This window comes from Lissotriton helveticus, chromosome 11, assembly GCF_964261635.1.
Source record: "Lissotriton helveticus chromosome 11, aLisHel1.1, whole genome shotgun sequence".
Classification (NCBI taxonomy): Eukaryota; Metazoa; Chordata; class Amphibia; order Caudata; family Salamandridae; genus Lissotriton; species Lissotriton helveticus.
The window spans coordinates 1,208,261,241-1,208,285,616 of NC_136072.1; positions in this window are offsets into that span (position 1 = coordinate 1,208,261,241).

A 24,376-nucleotide genomic window follows, 5' to 3' on the forward strand; every position below is an offset into this window, starting at 1 on the left:
GAACTGCAACCGTGATTTCCCCGTTGACTTACCTTGAGCACACAGTTGTGCATTCACTTAGCACACAGCCTCAATGGGGTTCCTGGGTCCCCAGCACTTCTAAGCCTTCTAAGATATGGACCTCTCTAAGAGAAATTTTCCCAGACTACCCAGATGTAGGGAATCTAATGGCAGAAACACTGAAACTGGAGAAAAACATGAGGGAACGATGGGGAAAAGGGACAGGACAACCGTGGGCCCACAAGTCTCAATTTTCTACAACATTCCTAAAAAGGGGCTACCCACCGAGATACAGAGTGGGCTGGACACCCTACTGGGTGTAGAAACCAAACCCTGGCAGGAGATACAGGCTCACATCCTCCACTAGTACAAAAAGAAGCAAGAAAAGAATAGAGAAAAACAGAAGCAGGCCTAAGGAAACCCCACAAAACTGGCTGAACACAAATTGAAAAAAGACTACCATCAAGGGGGTAGCGATGGCCGCAACTGTACAGATGGCACCAGTCTCCAGAGGGGCTATACAGCAAAACACCAAAGGGTTCCATGCAGGCTAAGGCAGTAGAGACCAGGGAGATTGGCCCTAAGGAGCTCTACTATTGCCATAGGCCAGAGCACCTGGCAGAAAGATGCCAGTTAAAGACATACCATGTCCTGCAAAAGCAGCAGAGACCAATGAGCCAGAGCCAGAGCCAGCCGCCACAAAATGCCACGAATGGCCCTCTTCAGCATCAAGATCAGGGGAATCTGGATGCACCCTACATCCAGTCACAGGGAGGTCTGGATCGAGCAATTGGGCGAGCACGTGGCTTCAGCAGCCATACGGGGAATTCAACGCAACAGGGATCTGGGCCACAGCACCAGCAGACAGGGGTGACAGTGTGGGAAGGTAGCACCTTCACATAATCACAGAGCCAAACTACGCAGTAAAATTAAAAATGCCCGCACAAGTAGGAATTACGCCAACATCTTAAAACACAGTGATTAATAACCAACACCCACTCAAACTAGTGGCAGATCAAGAGCAATTAAAGACTAAAAGACAACAGTGGGAGTTCAAAATGTTTCACTTGTGTCCTGAAATTCAGAGCGGCTAAGTGCTGTGAGAAGTTAGCCTGGCATATGATGTTCACTATTTGGGCACCTTGCACCAGGGTTTAATGGTGGTTGTAAAGTCAACCTTATAGATAAGCTATCCTAGTGGTAGCATGGACATGCAGTCTTAGGCTAAAACTTCAGAGAGCATGTAAAGCATGCTGTTTTACCAATTATATATCCCTTGAGTACCAAATGAAAGGACACCACACAAGGTACATATCAAATATATATGTATTAATTTCTAACACAATCCCTCTGCACTCTTTATGAGGTCAGAGATTGAAATACATCACAAGTTACTCATTAAGCAAGCATAAGTTGCACAAATACAGTTCTTCCCTAGGGGCCTCACAAACCATATACTAAGTAAGTGGTATAAGAACCACTTCAGAAATAGTGAATAGGCCTAGGGCCTAGGGAATCGCTGGGACAACCAAAGGTTAGGAAGTAGGAGACCCACGGGAGACACGTGCAGTGTCTAAACACAGTCGCGAATTACCATTGACTTATAATGGAGAACGAAGAAGTTACAAAGTTACTGATTAAGGACACTTCTGGATGGACTACGGTAAAACCCCTTTAAACTAGGACATTTCGAGAGTCAACACCCACGGGAGCACCGGAGTACTCAAGTTACCTCACCCAGGGAAGCCGGGTGCATAGGTGTCTTTTCGTGTCGGGTTTCGTCGATGTTTACTATGGAGATCTGCAAAGAAGTGCTGCAGGCGACCAGAGGAAAAGTGTCCGGGTGGGTCCAAGGGTGGATCAGAGATGAGAAGAACCTGAAAGCAGGGGAGACAGAGTCTGGATCACTAGCCAGTTACCGGATGGAACCAGGCGATGTCGAGTTGATTCAGGTGAAGAGGTGAAGCTTGTCTCTGCAACCACGAGGACCAGGAGGCGTCGACGATGACCAGGAGCTGGATTCGAGCTGTCCCACGAAGGATCTTGTTGACTGTGTCGGTATCTGGACTGGACCCAACAAGCTTTGGTAACCGAAGGAAGTGAAGATTGGCTTTGAGTCAGACCAGCAAGGTCTGGGGAGCTTCTCCTTTGGAGGGAAGCTGGAGCAAGCCTGGAGCAACCAGGCCAGCGGTGTAAATTCAAACAAAAGTCTTCAGGGGTGACAGCTTATTGTCCACTGAACTTTCTTTGGCATTTTCTTGGAAGTTAGGTCATTAAGTGGTGTCACAATGGACCCATAGTTCTTAACAAACTTCCTGTAGTACCCAGTCAGGCCCAAGAAAGCTCTGACCTGTGTCTGGGTGGTGGGAGGAGTCCAGTCCTGTATGGTCTGGATCTTGCTCTCCAATGGTTGAACCTGACCTCCACCTACAAGATGGCCCAGGTACACAACCTTACTCTGCCCTATCTGGCACTTGAGAGCCTTGATAGTTAGGCCTGCCTTTTGCAGGGCCTCCAAAACATTCTTTAGGTGGATCAGGTGATCTTCCCAAGTGGAGCTAAAGACAGCAATATCATCAAGATAAGCTGCACAGTAGTCATCCAGACCTGAGAGGACTTGGTTCACCAACCTTTGGAATGTGGCAGGTGCATTCTTCACGCCAAAGGGCATTACCACAAATTGATAATGACCTCCAGGGGTTGAGAACCAGTTGTTTTGGCTTTTGCATCATCAGCTAGTCTGATCTGCCAGTACCCAGCTGTCAAGTAAGTATGGGCGAAATTTGCGAATTCGCGGTCCGCGAATTCGGGCGAAATGGAAAGAAAATCCGCGAGTTCGCAAATTTTCCAGTGAATTTGCAGATTTTTGTGCGTTTGCACAAATATGTGACCATGCCAGCGCGCCAATAGGTGCCGAGGTCCCTTGAGTGAGATGACCATTATAGTGGGGATAGACGGGAAGACGTTTCATACCACTAGTGTGTGGTGGACGGGGCCAAACGGGGCTTCTATGCGAGTTCACATACATGCATCTTGTTTATAAAGGGTCAGAGACCGAGCAGAGCAGCAGATGATGAGAAAGCAGCCTCCTGGTCACAGGAGCTACATGGGGATGGTGCTCGGGAAACTCATGGATGCAAAAATACGTTTGGCACAGGACCCCAGAATCCTTCAGATGTCCAAGATAGCTCTGCTGCGTGTGTTGGTACAAAGCCATTCTGATCCTGCTCAGTAGGTTCAGGCGCATGCAGCTGCTGCTGCTGGACAATGTTCCATCTCATACTAAACTGCTCCGTACAGGCATATGCTGATGCTGTGCAGTAGGGTGCAGTGGCATGCGGGTGCTCCACGCCTGGTACATGCGCATACCGGTGCCAGGGGGGACACGTGTTTATTGGTGCTGTGTAGCAAGTTATGTCTTTACATTTTGACTGCACCAGACGGTGGTACCACCTACACGGATCATGAGCATCCAGGCATCAGACTTCATGGTCCAAGAGCATAATGATGCTGTGCGGTACGGGTATATATGTACTGGGGGCAGGGGGGTACTTAGCACAATGTGTGCTCATACCCAGAGGGCTCCCAGGCAATTGAGCACGAATGATTTTCACACTGAGAGGGCTCCGGGGTAGTTCAGCAGCACGGGGGCTCACGCTCACTGGGCCCCGGGGCAGTTCAGTAGCGCGTGGGCTCACAACCCCATGGCAGCTCAGCTGCGCTGGGGCTCACACCCACAGGGCTCCCCGGGCAGTTTAGCAGCGCCACCCTCTGGTTCATCACTGTCACCCTCTGGTTCCCCACTGACACCCTCTGGTTGACCACTGCCACCCTCTGGTTCACCACTGCCACCCTCTGGTTCACCACTGCCACCCTCTTGTTCATCATTGTCACCCTCTGGTTCATCACTGCCACACTCTGGTTCATCACTGCCACCCTCTAATTCATCACAGCATCCTCTGGTTCACCACTGCCACCCATTGGTTTACCACTGCCACCCTCTGGTTCAGCACAGCACCCTCTGGTTCACAACTGCACCTTCTGGTTCATCACAGCACCATCTGGTTCACCACTGTAGATTATGGGGAGAAAGCACACCTGCCCAACCACTGTTCCCATGAGGCACTGATTTGCATATAGCCATGTCTGAACTGGGGTGGCAGAGTGGGCTAAAGAACGGTGATGGATTAAACCCAGATCGTTTGACTGGGTGTGAGTGTTTGATTGGTTCAGATGCTCCGTCCATTACCACCCCCTTTTGTACCGCTTTTGGCCGCCACAAGTGTGGCAGGGTATGCTCAGACGTGAGTCCCTTGCTCACTTTGCCACTGAATTCAAGCAAGCCGGCCTGAAGACGGCTGCAATGCCAGAAACCGGTACTCGGAAGCTTGTTTCCGGTCCAGGGAAGGCATGGCTTGGCAGTTCGGGCTGGACTGCTCCCATGAGGCACAGGGTCAGACTGATTTGCATATAGCCATGTCTGAACTGTGGTGGCAGAGTGGGCTAAAGAACGGTGATGGATTAAACACAGATCTTTTGACTGGGTGTGAGTGTTTGATTGGTTCAGGTGCTCCGTCCATTACCACCCCCTTTTGTACCGCCTCAACCGGGGGCTGGTTAATGTGTTACTGAATTTGAGCTTCAAGTCCGGCACCTGATTCCTTATCTGTAAGTGCTTCCTGTTGTGGTTTAATTTTTGTGACAGCCTGGAGCATTGTGCCATACTTGTAACTATTCTCTGACCCTGCTTCGAGGGTCAGAGCAGGGTCCGAGAATAGTTGCAAGTAGGCAACAACTCTGGAGGCGCTGCTCAGGAAGCACTTACAGGGTTAGAGCAGGTGCCTAAGTTGAAGTTAATTTCTTTGTAACCATTTTGTAAATGGTTACAAAGAAATTAGCTCCAACTTGGGCACCTGCTGTAACCCTGTAAATGCTTCATGTACTTCAGTTTTCAAAAATCCGTCCCGCACGCGATTTCGCGGATGTTTCTGCAATTTCGCGAGATTTGCAAATTCCGCGTACAGAACGGATTTTACGCCCATTCTTACTGTCAAGTCAAAGTTACTCAAAACCTTGGCAGAAGCCAATCTGTCAATGAGCTCATCTGCTCTTGGTATTGACTGATGTTAAACAAGTGTGGGTATTGCACTCCTTTTATTTTATAAGCCAATTATTCTCCTATGTAAAAGTTTCTAACTTTTATATTGCGTGCACTGTGTGACTCATGTTAGCCTAACATGTAATGTGCAAATGAAAGTGGCCAAACCCCTAGCGGCGGTTTGGACTCACACAGGCACTGCTAAATGGGTTAATACTGAACAAATTATCAATAGTACTCAATTGGAAATCGATTTTAAACAATCACGTTTATGGCAAAATACATCATGTTATTTGTAATCACTTTTTTCAATTCTAAATAATCACATGTATCACAACATTATTTTTGTGAAACAAACTTTGGTTATACAGACAATGTGATGAACAGCCTAAACATTCATTATGTTTAACTTAATCATCAAACTCATAAACTACAAACAAAGCATAAGTCCAAAGAAAAAATACAGCCCGCCCGATGCATTTCGGGACTCCCGTCCCTTCGTCAGGGGCCACTATCTGAAAAAAACATTCAACAAAACTTTAATCAGACTCTCTTTTTGTACTCAGCACAATCGAAACAATTACCATTAGAAACAGTTATTATAAAGACCCAAAACCACGCTAAAGCGTATTCGAAACACGGGCAAATGCTCATGGAACACAATCCATTGTCTAAAAATATATTCAATCTTGTGCTATGTGAAAAATCCATTTCTGTCTCTATGGGAACACTACACTCGGAATCATAGATTAATGTCGAATAGGTACCTTGATATCTTCTCCTTCCTTTTGTGAAAAAGAATTATCCAGCTCACCTTGCTTCTGCAAAAGCAACAATAGTTCAACCTGTCACTCTTATCTTAAAATAATGGTTTTCCCTCCTAGTTGCAATGTATAGGCTCCTAGCCACCTACCTCTAGTATGAAAATGGGACGTTCCTGACTTGGTGATAATTTCTCTCGTGTACAAGTTGAACGTGGGTCTAGCCTTCCTGCAATATTAAAATACTGGGTTGAGTTGTTCATTCAACCTCATTCCGCTCTCTATCCCCGTAACCTGTTTCCTCTTACCTTCAATCACAGTCTAAGTTCTTCATGCCTTTGTGTTCATATTCCTTATGAATTTCAACTTTCCTTAGCTGTCGGAACTTCCATCTGTTAAACCACAGTTAAAAACCTGGAAGCGGGAAACCGAGTGTTAAACACGCCGTTTCTCCACTTTCTTAATGAATGCTAAACTAAAGTGCCCTGCGCTAACTGCCCTTGAAGCAAAACACACGATCGCTCAACTACAATTCCAGATCATAGAACAAATAAAACTACAAGGTTCTGATAACGTTAAGAGACTATTACAAAGAGAGATCTTTTAGATCAAAACACTGTGCACATTGACGCCGTTCGGCCTCAATGATAAACTTGATATGGGATGCTTTCTATAGATCATTAAGGAATTCATTTATTTCAATCAGAAGGAGGTACCCTCAGCTACACTCACTAAGCAACATTTCATTGACACATTTTTCCCAGTTTGATTCCTGTTTATTCATAACCAACAGAGTAGGAGATATCAACATGTTTCAGTTCAGAGCATAAAAATGGGCTGGTTGATGCGGTTGCCATGGATACAGTGGTGATGCAGGATCATGCGTTGGCGTGTGAAGGGGGCGGGCGGAATGGTCATGGAACATAATAATAGCTGGAATCTAAACTTAGCAAACAAGACCTGAGTAGCATTCTCCACGCCGAGAATTAGAGTATTTTAGCAGGTATACATGCAGATATTACTGTAGCAAGAATAGGTGTTTTATTCACATGTTATTAAGATGAAGAAACCATGCGTTTCTTCAGCTTTGGTGTATAAGTGAAGCTTTCTAATCTGAGCTGAGAGCAAATTAGTGAGTGGTGGTCACGAATTTACGTCATATGGGGATCCGAGTTAGCATTAACCAGTATCTCGGCGGTTTACATAATACTTCTCCAACATGGCGGCACTTGTTGTTCGGAAATGGGAGTAGTCCTACCTTTAGGTTGTTTTTTTTTTTATACCGGGAGAACAGCTCGGCGGTTCATGGCGATTTGTGATTCTCACTATCAGAGACGGAGAGCGTGAAGGTAAGGGCAGTTAGCGCAGGGCACTTTAGTTTAGCATTCATTAAGAAAGTGGAGAAACGGCGTGTTTAACACTCGGTTTCCCGCTTCCAGGTTTTGAACCGTGGTTTAACAGATGGAAGTTCCGACAGCTAAGGAAAGTTGAAATTCATAAGGAATATGAACACAAAGGCGTGAAGAACTTAGACTGTGATTGAAGGTAAGAGGAAACAGGTTACGGGGATAGAGAGCGGAATGAGGTTGAATGAACAACTCAACCCAGTATTTTAATATTGCAGGAAGGCTAGACCCACGTTCAACTTGTACATGAGAGAAATTATCACCAAGTCAGGAACGTCCCGTTTTCATACTAGAGGTAGGTGGCTAGGAGCCCATACATTGCAACTAGGAGAGAAAACCATTATTTTAAGATAAGAGTGACAGGTTGCACTATTGTTGCTTTTGCAGAAGCGAGGTGAGCTGGATAATTCTTTTTCACAAAAGGAAGGAGAAGATATCAAGGTACCTATTCGACATTAATCTATGATTCCGAGTGTAGTGTTCCCATAGAGACAGAAATGGATTTTTCACATAGCACAAGATTGAATATATTTTTAGACAATGGATTGTGTTCCATGAGCATTTGCCCCTGTTTCGAATACGCTTTAGCGTGGTTTTGGGTCTTTATAATAACTGTTTCTAATGGTAATTGTTTTGATTGTGCCGAGCACAAAAAGAGAGTCTGATTAAAGTTTTGTTGAATGTTTTTTTCAGATAGTGGCCCCTGACGAAGGGACGGGAGTCCCGAAATGCATCGGGCGGGATGTATTTTTTCTTTGGACTTATGCTTTGTTTGTAGTTTATGAGTTTGATGATTAAGTTAAACATAATGAATGTTTAGGCTGTTCATCACATTGTCTGTATAACCAAAGTTCGTTTCACAAAAATAATGTTGTGATACATGTGATTATTTAGAATTGAAAAAAGTGATTACAAATAACATGATGTATTTTGCCATAAACGTGATTGTTTAAAATCAAATTGCAATTGAGTACTATTGATAATTTGTTCAGTATTAACCCATTTAGCAGTGCCTGTGTGAGCTAGGGGTTTGGCCACTTTCACTTGGTATTGAGTGGGCATCTGTTCTAGTGACAGCATTGAGGCCTCAGTAATCCACGCAAAACCTCATCTCATTGGTTTCAGAGCCAACCACAGCACCGAGACCGCCCTCATCGCAGCCACCAACGACATCCGAGCCCTGCTCGTCAATGGGGAAACAGCGGCACTCATCCTCCTGGAACTCTCTGCAGCGTTCGACACTGTCTGCCACCGCACCCTAGTTCAACGCCTCAGCAACATCGGCATCCAAGAGAAGGCACTGGAGTGGATCACCTCGTTCCTCGCCGGAAGAACACAGAGAGTCCGCCTCTCCCCGTTTCGATCCGAGGCCACCGAAGTCATCTGCGGCGTTCCGCAAGGATCTTCACTCAGCCTGAAGTACTGGGTTTTTCGGAACCCAGCGGTGTCAGGGTACACCCTAAGACTTCATGAGTTCTACCTGATTCGGACACAGAAACTCGGAGTCTTCTAGGTGAAGTCAAAGATCGAATTTATTGGCTGCAACCAAGTAACAGGCGTCCTAGAAGTACAACACGTGTATATTCTCAGGAGACTGCTCAATCTTACAAAGCCAGGCTTCTCTTTTTATACAAAATATTAAGCTTTAGGCAAACATTCTTCACATTTCGGTAGATCATTCACATGTTTCACTACAAAGGAAAAGCAGGGTCATGATGACAAGCCCACATTTCAGCTCGTTCAGCCCACAACAAATTACCCGGCAAGGCCCAACATTTTCATCAGATATCGGTGGACCCCCAATAAAAACGGGCACCTCCTCCTCGTAAAGCAAGTCGTAGAGAAAGAAACAGGGACAGGTGTGAGCAAGATTAGGCAGGGTGTGTGTGCGATGAAAAGGTTTATGGTAGGCTGTGCCTTGATTCTATCTCGCTCGGCCACTGGGAAAGGAACTGGCCGGGCAGGTTCGGCCTGGGGCAATGGTTACAGCTTGCCCAGGTCGCAGAGAAGTCAATTAAGATGTACGTGTCCTTTGGAATCGAATTTGGCTGTAGTTATAAGCCTATGTGAGGGCAACTCACAAAATGGCCGTCGTACACAAAATGGAAGCCGAGGGTTCAGGACGAAAACTACGATTTCGAGGTGAAATCGTTACTCGAATATGACGAAAATGCTTGTACATAGTGTACGAGCCATTCTCGGTCTTTTGATACCAAAATCGTCGTACTACGACAACGTTTTTTGTTTACACGAGTCCAGAATTTTCAGAATCACAAACCCTCCTTTTGCCCTTACATAGGCAATTAACCTATCCTCATGCTAATCTGAGTCCAGGTCTATATTCCTAAAGTCATTGAGATGTTGCTGTAACATCATTCTATTACTTAGTTCGTCTTTTGATACAGGTTTCTTTACACATGATGTAGCACGGAGGCCACATATTGCAGGAGCACACTGCACGCACAGACAGAACAGGAAAAGAATGGCTAAGACCATCCCAATGACCATCAGAATTTTCCATCCCCAGGCGGATATCACTTATGCAGTTTGGAGATGGCCTGGTACACTGTTGGAGAGTTATCTGGAATGAAAACACAGCAACTCGATTGGATCAATTTACATACCCCACCTCGGTCTGCAAGTATGACGTCTAACGCGACCCTGTTCTGAAGGGTCATGAGACGATCCGACTGGAGCTCAGCAGTCAAATTACTAAGGGCACCGGCAGTTTCAACTACAGTGGACTCAACCACCCTTGTCAATTGCCTTATGTTCCTGCTGTTAACCATTGGTCTCCAGAACGGCAGAAAAACCTTTACGAAGACCCCAAATTCTTGTCCTGCAGTGTCTTCTTTACTCAAGACACCTCTAACTATCCTTGTCTTGTGGTAATCTGCCGCTGCTGTGTAGGTGGGAGGCAACAGGAACGAAACAAAACATGTGCCCGAAAAGTCAGGGGGTAACCATGTATAGGTTCTATCATGGCAGATGAAATAGGTACCCGTAGCTGCTAAAAATGAAGGGGAAGTCTGAGATGCAAAGGCATATGTTTTAGTGCAGATACTCTTCCCTAACTGAGCTCTGGGATTCTTGCCAGTACCTTGCAGACACAGGTGACCCTGATGGGGTACAATCCAAATTGTGGAAGATCTCTTAGCTTCCTGTTTCTCACTCAGAGTAGTTCCATATCCTGTCACGTTCCATCCTATATATACTAGCGTCTCATCTCTCGGGATAGTCTCGTAGGAAATATCTTCCTTAATCATATCTACTATACCCTTTTTTTTTTTTTGAGTTTTATATAGCGCGAACTAGAACCAAACCGAATCAGTTATCAGAGCGCTTTACATAGCACCAGTTACGTTACATGAGGACACACTTTAATTTTTAGGCACGGGGAGATTAAGTGATTTGCCCAGAATCACAGGGGGTTTTTGGCGTCGTTACCGAGACTTGAACCCAGATCCCCAGGTCGGAGGTCGAGCGCCTTAGCTGTTAGGCCAACCCCTCTAGGATTGTCTGTTACAGAACGTAGGGGGTAGACTTCATGTGCGTAGATGAACATTGTTCTATATGCCCAAACAGAACCATTGTGGCTGAATGGCAGGACCAGATAAGGGATACCTTTAACCGTTGTGTGAGGCATAAGACCACACACCCAACAGTTAGTCGTGTTCATTACTAGTTGGTGTTGGTGCAAAAGCTGAACGAAGGAGTTATTAATAAACTCTAATCTCCTAACGGATTCATGTTCAGGAAGGGGTTGAAAAGAATGTGAGGAAACAGTAGAAGGAGGAGGTATGGGCGATGTAGTGGGTGCAAATGTTACTCGAAAAGAGAATAAAACATATCCTATCAAAAACATCATTACACTGAATAACATGAAAATGCACAATATCAAAAAGCTTTTCTTTGTCATCATTTTACATATTCTGCTTTTAAAGTTCATTTCTTTGGCAGGTCTCTCCATCTCGAAAAACTCCATCCTCTATAATATGCTGCTCACGATGGTTGGGTGTTCTATGCTAAGGAATGCTTCTGTCAGTCCAGGGCAACTCCCTTAAACCAACCAGAACTGTCGACCTAACGTCTTCAGCTGCACCCCAAAGACTTTGGGCAACCACGACCCTACAGCGGAACCCGGATGGTGGTTCGAAAAACAAAAATAAAAAAGTTTCTCAGATGAGAGAGCTGCACTTTCAAAAATAGCAATGGAAAGAAAATTTGTTTTATTTGTCCATAGTTCTCGACCTCAAGTTATATCGTTGTTTTCCCGGTATTGTCTGATCTCGGAACAAGAGTTCAGGCTTTGTAGTGTTCAATCGAACTGACGGTGATACAGTTGGTTGCAAAATATTGTCATTCTCTTTTTCAGTAAGTGTTCCTTTTATACGTGCACCACTGAAAGGCAGAAAACGAGGCACGGTTTCAGTCTCTGAGTCGGCGACACCCTCCTGGACCCACCCGTCGTACGGCAGAGGCAAAGGCACCCTCTTACAATGTACACCGTGGATCCAGTGCTTTTTTCCTTCCACTCGAACAGCTGATCTTGTTGAAAGAAGGACGAGGTGTGGGCCGGTCCACCTGGGCTGGTCGTTCTTTGTTCGCTGAAAGTTTTTCACCAGAACCCAGGATCCAGGATCGATGGGGTGTCCTGGAGCTTCAGAGACCTGAGGCAGAGTGTCGTGGACCTGTTGGTGTAAAACACGCAATTTAGCCGTCAATTCGTACAAATAGTCAAGCAAACAGGGTGTTCGATTTCACTGAACTTTGTAGGCCTTGGCACTCCCCATATGGTGGCCGGGCGGCCAAAAACAATCTCATAGGGACTAAGTCCCACTCGCGAATGCGCAGTCATTCTGGTGGATAGGAGTGCTAAAGGCAGAGCGTCAGGCCATTTAAGACCAGAGCTCGCTTGAATCTTGGCCAGCTTAAGTTTTAACGTACCATTGTAGTATTCTACTAGTCCAGCTGATTGGGGGGTGATTTGCAGCGTGAAATTTCTGATGAATGCCTAGCCCTTCGCATACTTTCTTCATCACTCGATCCACAAATTCACTCCCATTGTCACTCCAGACTATTCTCGGCATTCCAAACCTAGGGAAGAACTCTTTCACAAGGGCTTTAGCTGTGGATAGGGCAGTATTGTCCTTTAGTGGATAAGCTTCCACCCATCTTGAAAAGGCACAAACAACAACAAGTACGTATTTTAAATTGTTGCACCTTTCCATGTGGATGAAATCTAGCTGCAAAACCTTGAACGGATACGTAGGAGGTGCAAAATGACCAGCTGGAGTTGGGGTTCCCCTACCAGGATTGTATTTCAGACACACCATGCAATTCTTGACCACATTCTCTGCACACTTAGGAATTCCAGCATTTTGCCATACTGGAGCCAACAACTTGCAAATCCCTTTTACGCTGATATGAGCCATTCCATGAGCCATCGTAACTACTGCAAGCACATACGCATCGGGTAGCAACCATCTTTGATGCTCTGACAATTCAATCCAACAACCATTGGCATCCATTCTACCCGTACTTTCTCTCCACACGTTCAACTCTTTGTCTGTAGCTTCAGCTTGAATAGACTTCACACTCTCTATCGTATCTTCACACATACCAACGTCACCTATCCATCTTGCAGGGCCCGCAACATACATTCGGCTCATCACATTCCTTGCTGTTTCTTTTGCGACTTCGTCAGCAAATGCATTACCACGATTAACATCATCAGTCACCTTCTTGTGAGCGCTACATTTCACAATCGCAACTTGTAGCGGCAAAGTCAGTGACTCAAGAAGCTCATTCACCAACTGACCATGCTGAACCTTAGCTCCATGCGAAGTCAAGAACCCACGTTCTTTCCACAATCGTCCAAAACTGTGAGCCACTCCAAATGCATACTGGCTGTCGGTATAGATAGTCACTTTCATTCCTTTCGACAACACACACGCTCGCGTAAGTGCAATCAACTCTGATGCTTGGGCTGAATTATGTGGGATACGTGCAGCTTCAACAATCGTATGCAAAGTCGTGACAGCATATGCTGCAGTCGTATCACCATTCGGAAGCTTGAAGCATGAACCATCCACCCATAAGGTACCATCTCACTATACAAGAGGAGTATCCTTGAGGTCTATTCTCCCTTTCGTTTCTTCTTCTGTTCTAAGAAAACAATCATGCTGTTCTGAAGCATTTAATTCCTCTACAATCGGCAACAACGTAGCTGGGTTAAGTGTGTTACATCTTTTTATGTGCACATGACTCGCTAACAATGTCAACTCGTAACCTGACAATCGAGCACTAGTTAAGTGCTGTATCTTGGTTCTGTTTAACAACGTGTCCACTGCATGTGGAACCATCACAATTAACGTGTTATTCATCACTAAACCAGCAGATTGTCGAATAGAAACAGCTGCTGCCGCTGGTGCTCTTAAACAACTCGGCAATGCTTTAGCTACTGGATCCAAAGTCGACGAAAAATACGCACATGGACGCTGTCTGTCTCCGAACAACTGTGTCAACACTGACAATGCACAACCCTCTTTCTCATGGACATACAATGTAAAGGGCTTACTGTAGTCGGGGGTACCCAACACAGGAGCCAAACATAATGCTGTGCGTAATTTGGAAAAACTTTTCTGACAATCTTCAGACCATGGAAGGGGATTCGGTGTATCTTTACAGGTTAATTCCACCAAAGGCTTGGCCATCAACGAAAAATTCGGTATCCATTGTCTACAGTATGATGTAATGCCCAAAAAAGCACGCACTTCTCTATGTGTTCTTGGCACACTCAATTTTGCTATTGCCTGAATTCTTTCTGGGGTCAGTTTCCTTCCCTCCTTCGATAAGAGATGACCTAAGTAGGTCACTTCTTGTTGACAATATTTCAATTTCAAGAGAGACACTTTGTGATGCAGATCACACAGATGACGCAACAATGACAACGTGGCTTCTTTACAGATTTTCTCAGTATCTGCAGCGACAAGTAAATCGTCGACGTACTGTACAAGCACCATCAGGTAAAACAATCGTATCAAGCTGTGTTTTTAGAGCTTGACTATATATTGATGGACTTTCACAGTAGCCCTGGGGAGCGCGTTTAAAGCGGAAGCTTCGTCCTCCTAAACTGAAGCCAAAAATATCCCTACTCGCCTCGGCAATCAGGATGCTGAAGAAAGCATTCTTCAAGTCAATCACCGAAAACCAGGTCGCAGAAGCTGGAATCATAGTCAATAATGCAGTGATATCAGGAACAACTGGAAATTGTGGCACAACTATTTTATTGACCTCTCTAAGATCAATCACAAACCTGTACACAGGTGGCTGAGAAGGATCAGTACGCTTCAAAACAGGCAGAACAGGACTATTGCAAACGTTGCCTCTTGTCTCTTCAATCACATCTTTTTCAATCAGATCGTAAACGATCGCTAGTAACGCTTTTTCACCTTCACTAGAAATCTTGTATTGCGGAATGCGTGGCATTTTAACTTTGGCTTTCAACGTCACAACATATGGCTGTATTTCCAAAAGACCCACATCATTAGGACCAGCAGCCCAAAGAATATCAGGAAGAAACGACAATTCTGTCGGGAGTTTGTCCTTTGACAAATACATTGAGGAAACCACTTTCTTACTTAGTGTAAGTTGTACTCCCGAAGGAGAACAATACAAAGTCGCATACAATATTTTTAACAGGTCCAATCCCAACAAGTTTTCACCACAACCTATCGTCAGAATAAGGGGTGCTTCCAATTCACAAGGACCAACAGAAAGGGACATAGGACTAGAATTCGGGTTCCTAACCGGGGCGCCAGAAAAACCTACAGAAACATTCATTTCACCAGACAAAGGTGCGCCAGGGAGTTTAGAGTGCATAATAGAACTCTTTGTAGCACCAGTATCCAACAGAAAAGGCTCCGACACACCTGATGTAATCACCTCAACGTAAGGTCCACTCTGATCTACTGGAACTGAAACAACTCCCTCTCTTTGTCTATGGCTGTCCTAGCAACCATTACCTTCCATATTCTCATCTTCTGCATAGTAATCATCAGCATTGTACTGAGCCGTCCTACCAGACGCGTTATTCTGCTGATCAAAACTATTCATAGAATTTTGAGGCGGAAGGGAATGTGCGTTCTGGGGGACGTTTCCACGTCCTCTACCTCTAGGCGCTTGCTGAACACCTCGACCTCGTGCACCTGAAACACCATTCGCGCGCTGTAACAAAACAGGGCAACTATACTTAAAATGACCCTCTTCCTTACAATATGAAAACTGATTGGGACCTACAGGAACACGTGGCTGGGTATACTCGACTCTTTGTCTTTGAAACTGTTGAGGTTGCTGATAATTATTCTGATAGTTACTCTGACCACCATTATTCTGGCCACCACCACCACGTGGTGGATACGCTTGCTGTAACAGAACCATAGTTTTTAACTCTTTCGTTTTCTTCTCTGCTCTATCTTTCTCGTCTTTGTCCTTATTTTCATAGTACTGTGCAGTAGCCACTATCTGTGCTGAAGAGGAATCTGCCCAAGAACTCTCTGAATCCTACAACTTCTTACACAACTCTGGTAACAGATTGTGCACAAATTTATCGACGAACAATCGCTGACCACCTTCTGTGCTCATATCTTGACCGCGGTGGTCGACAAACTTCTCTTCAAACCTGGTGAAGAAATCAGACACCGTTTCATCTTTCTTCTGCTTACACGCAGACAACTTATCCCAATTCACACGCATCGCAGGCATTAAAGTTTTCATGTAATTAATAATCCTACCAGGGAGGTCTGCTACTAAAGGCTCAGGTTTAGCACCACCAACTTGTCGGGCATCTGCAGCAGTAATATTAGCCCATGAGTCACCTAACTCCTGATCATGGTCTGCATGACGAATCTTTCCCCATAAAGGCTGTGGAACAACATTCCCAAACAACATGTGTATATCGGCTAAATTCATGATACATGAACCTGCAGTCTGTGACAATTCCTTGTAATACCCTGCAGGATTCTTACGGGGATCAGGCAATGTCTGTTTAAGGGCCAAGACCTCAGCTCGCTTCCATGGAACATGTACCCACACACGCTGAAAATGAGCTGGTACAGCATCAATATGAAGAGCGGCATCAGCCTGAATTGCTTCCTTCCATACTGGAGGGACTTCTCTCATGGGATATTGTCTTCCCTTCTTCTTAACAGAGGAATCAGACTCAAACAACGACTTAGAAACACCTTCAGTCCTAAGTGACAACAACGTCGCAACTGCTTTCTCAACATCTGAACCCACAATTGCGCCTTTCCCGAACACGAACCGTATACGGCACAACTCTGACGGATTGGGCTCTATATCATTTTCCTCTAAATCCTCAGAAAGGAAAGTACACATATTCTCAAAAACATATCTCTGCTTCGGTTCTTCCCACTGATGGAAGACATCCATAACAGATCCTAGACCATATTTTGTCGGGTCGGTCACCCATCTATGTGCCAAATAATTCAACGTTTCCTTCTCCCTAGAATCAGGCAGTTGACTACGCAACTGCTTACGGTCAGAGACAGGGGTTGCACTTGTTGCTCCAAAGAGAGGATACAGAAGACTAGTGACAGTACTAGCCACTCTTTGACAAACAGAAGGAGAAGTCGATGAAAAGACAAGCGGAAAAGCAGGATGAGGCAAGGCAGATACCGAGACAGTGTCAGGAGGAGTACCAGGAGTGGTAGTCGATATAGTAGTCAAAGTTGTAGGAAGAAAAGGCAGAGCAGATGTCAAAGCCGTTGGCCCTTGACGAGGCTGCACCGGAGGAGCAGAAGCCAGCTGAAGAACAGCTGGTGGGTGCTGTGGAGGAGCAGGAGGCAATGCAACCACAGGTTGCGCAGCTAAAGGTTGCGGAGGTACCGTAGCATTCTGTGCATAAGGGGGTGGCGAACTTAACAAATGCGACATTAGGGGATCTTTTTCAAGCTCTTTTGCTGCATCTTGCTGAAGAGGCGGCAAAACTGGATAGCATTTATCGATTACCATTTTACGTTGCCTGTGCAACTGCTCACTCATCTGTTCTTCTTCATTATCTTTAAACTGCAAAGCAGCTTGCATTATCGAGATACCCCTTTCTCTCTTATTTTTCTTCGCTAATTTAATTTCCTTCTGTTTGGCTTCCTTACGCCATAGGCGGAAAGAGTCAAACATCGCCGGCCGGGCTTTCTTCTTGAAGAGTTTAACTTCGAGGTTATCTAAGACTTCCGTGTCAAAGCTACCATATTGGGGCCATTTTAAAACACCATCGTTCCTGGTGTATTTGATCCATACTTCATTATATGTGATGGGGCCTACGCCATGTTTCACATACAGCTCATACGTCAGAGTTCCAATCGGAGGAACCGGACACGAGTCCTCCAATTGGGAATCCCTATTATTACAACCAAGACAAAACAAATTTCCAAGTCTGCTAAGACCAGGCATCTTCGCTCTCTAGTCTAGCTTCAAACTTCAAAGGATTATCGATTACGATATTCTCGTGAATACACGAGTCCTTCGGCTTTGGTACTTGCAAGTTCCAAATCAAAGATCCCGAAGGGATACCCAAAACTAAGAACCAACTAAGGACTGGGAGACGCTCCACTTATACTTAACTGAGGTATCGATGACGTCACCAGAAGACTCATTTCGCTCTACCAATCGTCAAGGGTCCAAAGCAGGGCGATAGCCAGGGCAGCAGTCCTTCGTAGCCGCCGGGAAGTGGGGAACCTCGCAGCAAAGACTTTCGGACCACGTCGACATGCAGGGGTCGATGAAGTGGCGGCCTTCCTCCAGAATTTTCACACGAAGCTCCTCACGAACCTCTGGCTTGGACCGGTACCGTTGGAATCGCCCCACGTTGGGCGCCAGCTGAAGTACTGGTTTTTTTGGAACCCAGCGGTGTCAGGGTACACCCTAAGACTTCATGAGTTCTACCTGATTCGGACACAGAAACTCGGAGTCTTCTAGGTGAAGTCAAAGATCGAATTTATTGGCTGCAACCAGGTAACAGGCGTCCTAGAAGTACAACACGTGTATATTCTCAGGAGACTGCTCAATCTTACAAAGCCAGGCTTCTCTTTTTATACAAAATATTAAGCTTTAGGCAAACATTCTTCACATTTCGGTAGATCATTCACATGTTTTCACTACAAAGGAAAAGCAGAGTCATGATGACAAGCCCACATTTCAGTTCGTCCAGCCCATAACAAATTACCCGGCAAGGCCCAACATTTTCATCAGATATCGGTGGACCCCCAATAAAAACGGGCACCTCCTCCTCGTAAAGCAAGTCGTAGAGAAAGAAACAGGGACAGGTGTGAGCAAGATTAGGCAGGGTGTGTGTGCGATGAAAAGGTTTATGGTAGGCTGTGCCTTGATGCTATCTCGCTCGGCCACTGGGAAAGGAACTGGCCGGGCAGGTTCGGCCTGGGGCAATGGTTCCAGCTTGCCCAGGTCGCAGAGAAGTCAATTAAGGTGTACGTGTCCTTTGGAATCGAATTTGGCTGTAGTTATAAGCCTATGTGAGGGCAACTCACAAAATGGCTGCCGTACACAAAATGGAAGCCGAGGGTTCAGGACGAGAACTACGATTTCGAGGTGAAATCGTTACTCGAATATGACGAAAATGCTTGTACATAGTGTACTAGCCATTCTCTGTCTTTTGATACCAAAATCGTCGTACTACGACAAAGTATTTTTTTACACGAGTCCAGAATTTTCAGAACCACAAGCCCCACCCTCTTCAACGTCTACATGAGACCTCTTGCAGCCATCGCACGCCAACACAACCTCAACATCATCTCCTATACCGACGACACCCAGCTGATCCTCTCCCTCACCACAGACCCCGACACCGCCAGAACCTGCCTACACGAAGGGATGAAAGACGTCGCCGAGTGGATGAAGAACAGCCGCCTGAAACTGAACTCAGACAAGACGGAAGTCCTCATCCTGGGACCATCGCCCTCCGCCTGGGACGACTCTTGTGGCCCCCCGCACTGGGCACCGCACCCAAGCCAACCGACCACGCACGCAACCTGGGCTTCATCCTGGACTCTTCCCTCTCGATGACCAGACAAGTCAACGCCGTCTCCTCTTCGTGCTTCAACACCCTGCGTATGCTCCGAAAGATCTTAAGATGGATCCCGACCGAAACCAGGAAGACGGTCACCCAAGCACTCGTCACCAGCCGACTGGACTACGGAAACACCCTCTACACCGGAACCACAGCCAAGCTACAGAAAAAACTCCAACGCATCCAGAACGCCTCCGCCCGACTCATCCTGGACATCCCCGACGCAGCCACATCTCCGGCCACCTGAAAGACCTGCACTGGCTCCCCGTCACCAAGAGGATCACGTTCCGGCTCCTCACCCACGCACACAAGTCTCTCCACGACCTGGGCCCCAAGTACCTCAACGACCGCCTGACCTTCTACATGCCCACCCGCCAGCTAAGGTCCACCAGCCTCGCCCTCGCCGCCGTACCACGCATCCGAAGAGCCACCGCCGGAGGAAGATCCTTCTCCTACCTGGCGGCCAAGACATGGAACTCCCTCTCCATCCACCTTCGGCTGACCCAGGACCATCTCGCCTTCTGGAGACAACTCAGGACCTGGCTGTTCGAGCAGTAGCAAACCCCTTCCCCCAAGCGCCTTGAGACGCTTCCGGGTGAGTAGTGCGCTATACAAGTGTTATAATTGATTGAATGATTGATTGATCTCTCTCTTTTTACCATCTTGGGTGTGAGGTTTAGGCACTAGGACTACAGAACTGACCCAAGGGCTCTCTGAGGGCTCAATGACTCCCAACTCCAACAACTTTTGGATCTCTGTCCTGTTACAGTCCCTGACATATTCAGGTTGCCTGTAGATTTTACTCTTCACGGGAGACTGTTACCAGTGTCCACCTCATGGGTGCACGAGTTTGTCTGACGGAGTCAGTGAAAACATATGTCTGTAGGCGTGCAGGACTTGCCTGCAGTCCTTCTGCTGTTGGTCAGTGAGGCTGTCTGCCAAGGCTACACCATCAACTGAGCCATCATCAGGGTTCTGAGAGAGCAGGTCTGGGAGAGGGTCACTCTCCTCCTCCTGCCCCTCATCTGTAGCCATGAGCAAGCCCATGTCTATCCTGTCAACATATGGTTTCAACCTGTTGACATGAAGCACCCTGTGGGGGCTTCTGGGAGTTCCAATATCAACCAGATAGGTTACCTCTCCCTTCTGATCAACAACAGTGTGGGGTCCAGACCATTTGTCTTGGAGAGCTGCTGGGGCCACTGGCTCCAACACCCACACTTTCTGCCCTGGCTGGTAAACAGTCAGCATAGCCTTTTGGTCATGCCAGGCTTTTTGGAGTTCCTGGCTAGCCTCAAGGTTTTCAGATGCCTTTTCATATACTCAGCCATCCTGGAACCAAGTACATAATCCACTATGTCTTGCTTTGGAGCTTTGAGAGGTAACTCCCATCCCTCCTTAATCAGACAAAGGGGTCCTCTTACACGGTGCCCAAACAGAAGTTCAAAAGGGCTGTAGCCAACCCCCTTCTGTGGGACCTCTCTGTAAGCAAACAAAAGGCAGAGCAGAAGGATGTCCCAAAGTCAAAGTCAAAAAGATTTATTGCATAATTAATAAAAATTATTACAAATGCACATGATTAGATAAAATGCAAAGATAATAACATTTTCCTGAGTTATTGCTTCTCGAGATCTAATAAAGTTAAAATGATACAGTTTAAAAAGGAGAAGGGAAGTAAAAACTTCCTCGGACGCTCCACAGTCTATCTCAGATCTTTGGTTCTAGTCTCAGTTTAGCCCTCCGCCATGATGTTCCCCCTGCTCAGCTTGTCCTAAGCATTTTCTCGCCTCATCCAGAAATTTGACTCCACGGCATGCCAAGATAATGGATGCTCCTCCCAACCAACTTGTAACTGCGTGCCTGCATGATCGAATATTCAGCTCATTCAAAATGGATTTCAAATAACGTCGTCTCTGTTGTATCAGTGCCGGGCATACACAGAAAAGATGGGCTAAAGTTTCGGTTTTGTACCCGCAGAGGCGACATTGCTCCGTCTGGTGTGAGTGTTTCCAAGAGGGTAATAAGTCCTTCGAGACGTGCATGCCCATCCTATAATCTGTGAAAGCTTTTTTTAAGTGACCGCTGAAGTGGGATGTAAGATATGGCAGAGGTTTTAATGAGGTAAAAGAGTTAATGATGGTCCAACCATGCCGACGATTTGCAAGTGATTGTTTATCCTCCAAAAAGGATTCCCTTTTTGCTGCCGCATTAGCTAGTCTGCTTAGGGTTGATTTGTCAGTCCCTGATTTCCAGGCTAGTTCCAGGTCCAGTTTTTCCACGCAGCATTTCAAATACTTCCCCCATTTGGTCACGGTTTTGGTCTCCCCCCGTTGTTTAATTTCTTCCCAACTCAGCCAGTCCATTGTGTTTGGGTCTGCGGCACGAAGTTTATAACATAGTTTCACGAAGCCGCTCATGCTCCGGAAATACTGATTTTGCAGTCCGAACTCCAGCCTGACTTAGGATACTGAAGCGGATTTTGGGAGATTAAAGACCGCTTTATAGATTTTAACCTGTAGGTTGTTTAAGAAATCGGCCTCCTTACCACACCAGGTAACTAGACTATAGGATAAGGTGGGCATGATTTGGGCTGCCATTACTTTTAATAGATGTTTGTGATTTGGGCAGTTCATTTTTCCTTTTAATGATCGATATGCAAAGATTAGAGATTGGGCTTTTGCTTGTATTGCTGCTTTGTGCTCCTTATGCTTTAATCCTTTTGATATTATTATTCCCAGGTACTTGTATGACCCTTGTTCTTCCACGGTTACCCCGTTTGCCGTCCATTTATACTTTAGTTTTTGCGAGTCTATTAGACGGACCACTTTTGTTTTGTTTTTGTTTAATTCCAGCCCTTCCTGTTCCAGGTAAAATGTTAGTTTATTTATGGCTCTTTGTAAGCCAATGGGTGTTTTGCTCAGCAGTACTATATCGTCTGCGTATTGGAAAAAGTGTATTGGGTTGTTGGCCAAAGATGGAGGGTGACTTTCTGCCAGTTCTAGCACGCTTGAGAGATCAGAGAGGAAAAGGTTAAACAGAGTAGGGGCTAATACACAACCCTGTTTTAGTCCTTGATAAGTTGGAATACTCCTGGTTGTACTACCTCCATTACCCAGTTTCACTCTTGCCCAGGTGTTCTGATGTAGGGCTTTTATGGCTTGTAAAAGTTGGTTTGGCAGGCCCCAACTCTTTAGTTTACCCCACAAGCGCTCTCTCTATTCACCCGATCAAAAGCAGACTTGATATCGATAAAACAAGCATACAGCCGAGCTCCCTTGGCTACTGCAATGTCCATTAGTAGTGACAGACAAGTTAAGTTTGTTATTGTTCCCATTCCTTGCCTGAAACCTGTTTGGTACTTGGGAATTATCTTTGTTTCTCCTATCCAGGTTTGTAGCTCAAGTAGGATACAAGAGGCGTAGAGCTTGGCCTCCACATCAATTAATGATATCAGCCTATAGTTTGTGGGGTTACGATGATCTCCATGCTTGAAAATCGGATGTATAATGTTGCCTTTCCAGGAAGCGGGAACCTCAGCTTGATTATATATATGGTTAAATAAAAGGGTTAGAGTCTCTAGCCACAAGTCCGGGTCATGCTTAAAGATCGCATTTGGCAGCCCATTCGGGCCTGCAGCTCCTTCTGACTTCAGTCTCGAGATGATCGTTCTTAGATTATTTTTTGTGATTAAATCGACTGCTTCAATTGTCCCCTTTGAGTCTTTCTCAAGCTCGAGACCTTTATTTTCTTTGTTCTTTACTCCTTTTGATTTATACTCGTTGTCATGTATTGCCCGGAAACCTTTCGCGGGACCTTGATCTATATCTCTATATAAGGATTGCACATAACGGATCCAAGTATCTGCTCCAACCCCAGCTTCCTGTTGGAGTTTTACTCTTTAGTTCAGATCGTTTATAATTCCCCAGAAGTCAAGGCTGTTAGGGTATTTGCCCGCAATTAAAAGTTTGTTCCAGATTGTTTCTTTATACGGAAATTTTGCAGCCCTCACGGCCTTTCTGTAAATGCTCCTAGCTTCCTTTAAGTTGGATTTGTTTATCACTGACCCTGGTATTTTTTGGCTGGCAAGAGCTCGTACCTCCTTGGCGACTTTTCTTTTTTTGATCTTAGTTCCATATTAAACCAGGGCTCCTTCTTACAGTGAGTGTTACTCTGATTCCTGGCCCTTGCTGGGAACTTTTGCTGTAATACCAGTATCATTTGCTCCCAGTTGGGTACACGCTCCTCGTCTTTTTGGGTCCCTAGGTTGGCCATCTGGGCTTTCACTGTAGCCTCAATCCTGCCCAACCCTTCTCCGCGCCATTTTAATTTTTTAAGGTTAAACTTTGAAGCGTGGTGTAGAAGAGAAATCATTCTTGGCGCCAACGTGCGAGCGATGTTCAGGCTTGTTATTTGGGGGAAGTGATCGCTTTCTACTCGTTGTTCTATTTTGAATGAATCAATGCAGGGAATTAGCTCGTCGCTTACAATAGTGTACTCAATAATTGACTGAACCCTGCCACTCAGGTAAGTAGCACCTGCCGACCTGTCCCCCTTTGTATTGCCATTCAGGATTGACAGTCCTAAATCTTTTAAGCTGGCTAAAAAAGATTTTCCGCAGCTATTTGCTTTCTTCTTCGCCTTGTCCATATTTTTCCCCAAAAAGGCGCTGTTGAAGTCCCCGGAGATGAACAGGGGACAATGTGAATATGTTCTTTGCATTAATTTAATCAATGCTAGTAGGCTTGCATATTTTTCTTTTTGTGACTTTCTGTCTGGATGAATATAGACATTGAAAATTAAAAGTTGCCACAATTGAGGCCCGGATAACGAGGTTTCAGTGATTCTGGTCACTTGGACCCAGTTTAAACCCACGTCCAGCTCTTCTGATAACCAATTATATTTTTGGGCTATATAAGTTGATAATCCACCACGTGGATGCCCAAAAGTTGAGAGGCGTTCTGCAAATATATGGAGTTCTTTAAAACCTGAAATTGAGGTTGGTGTT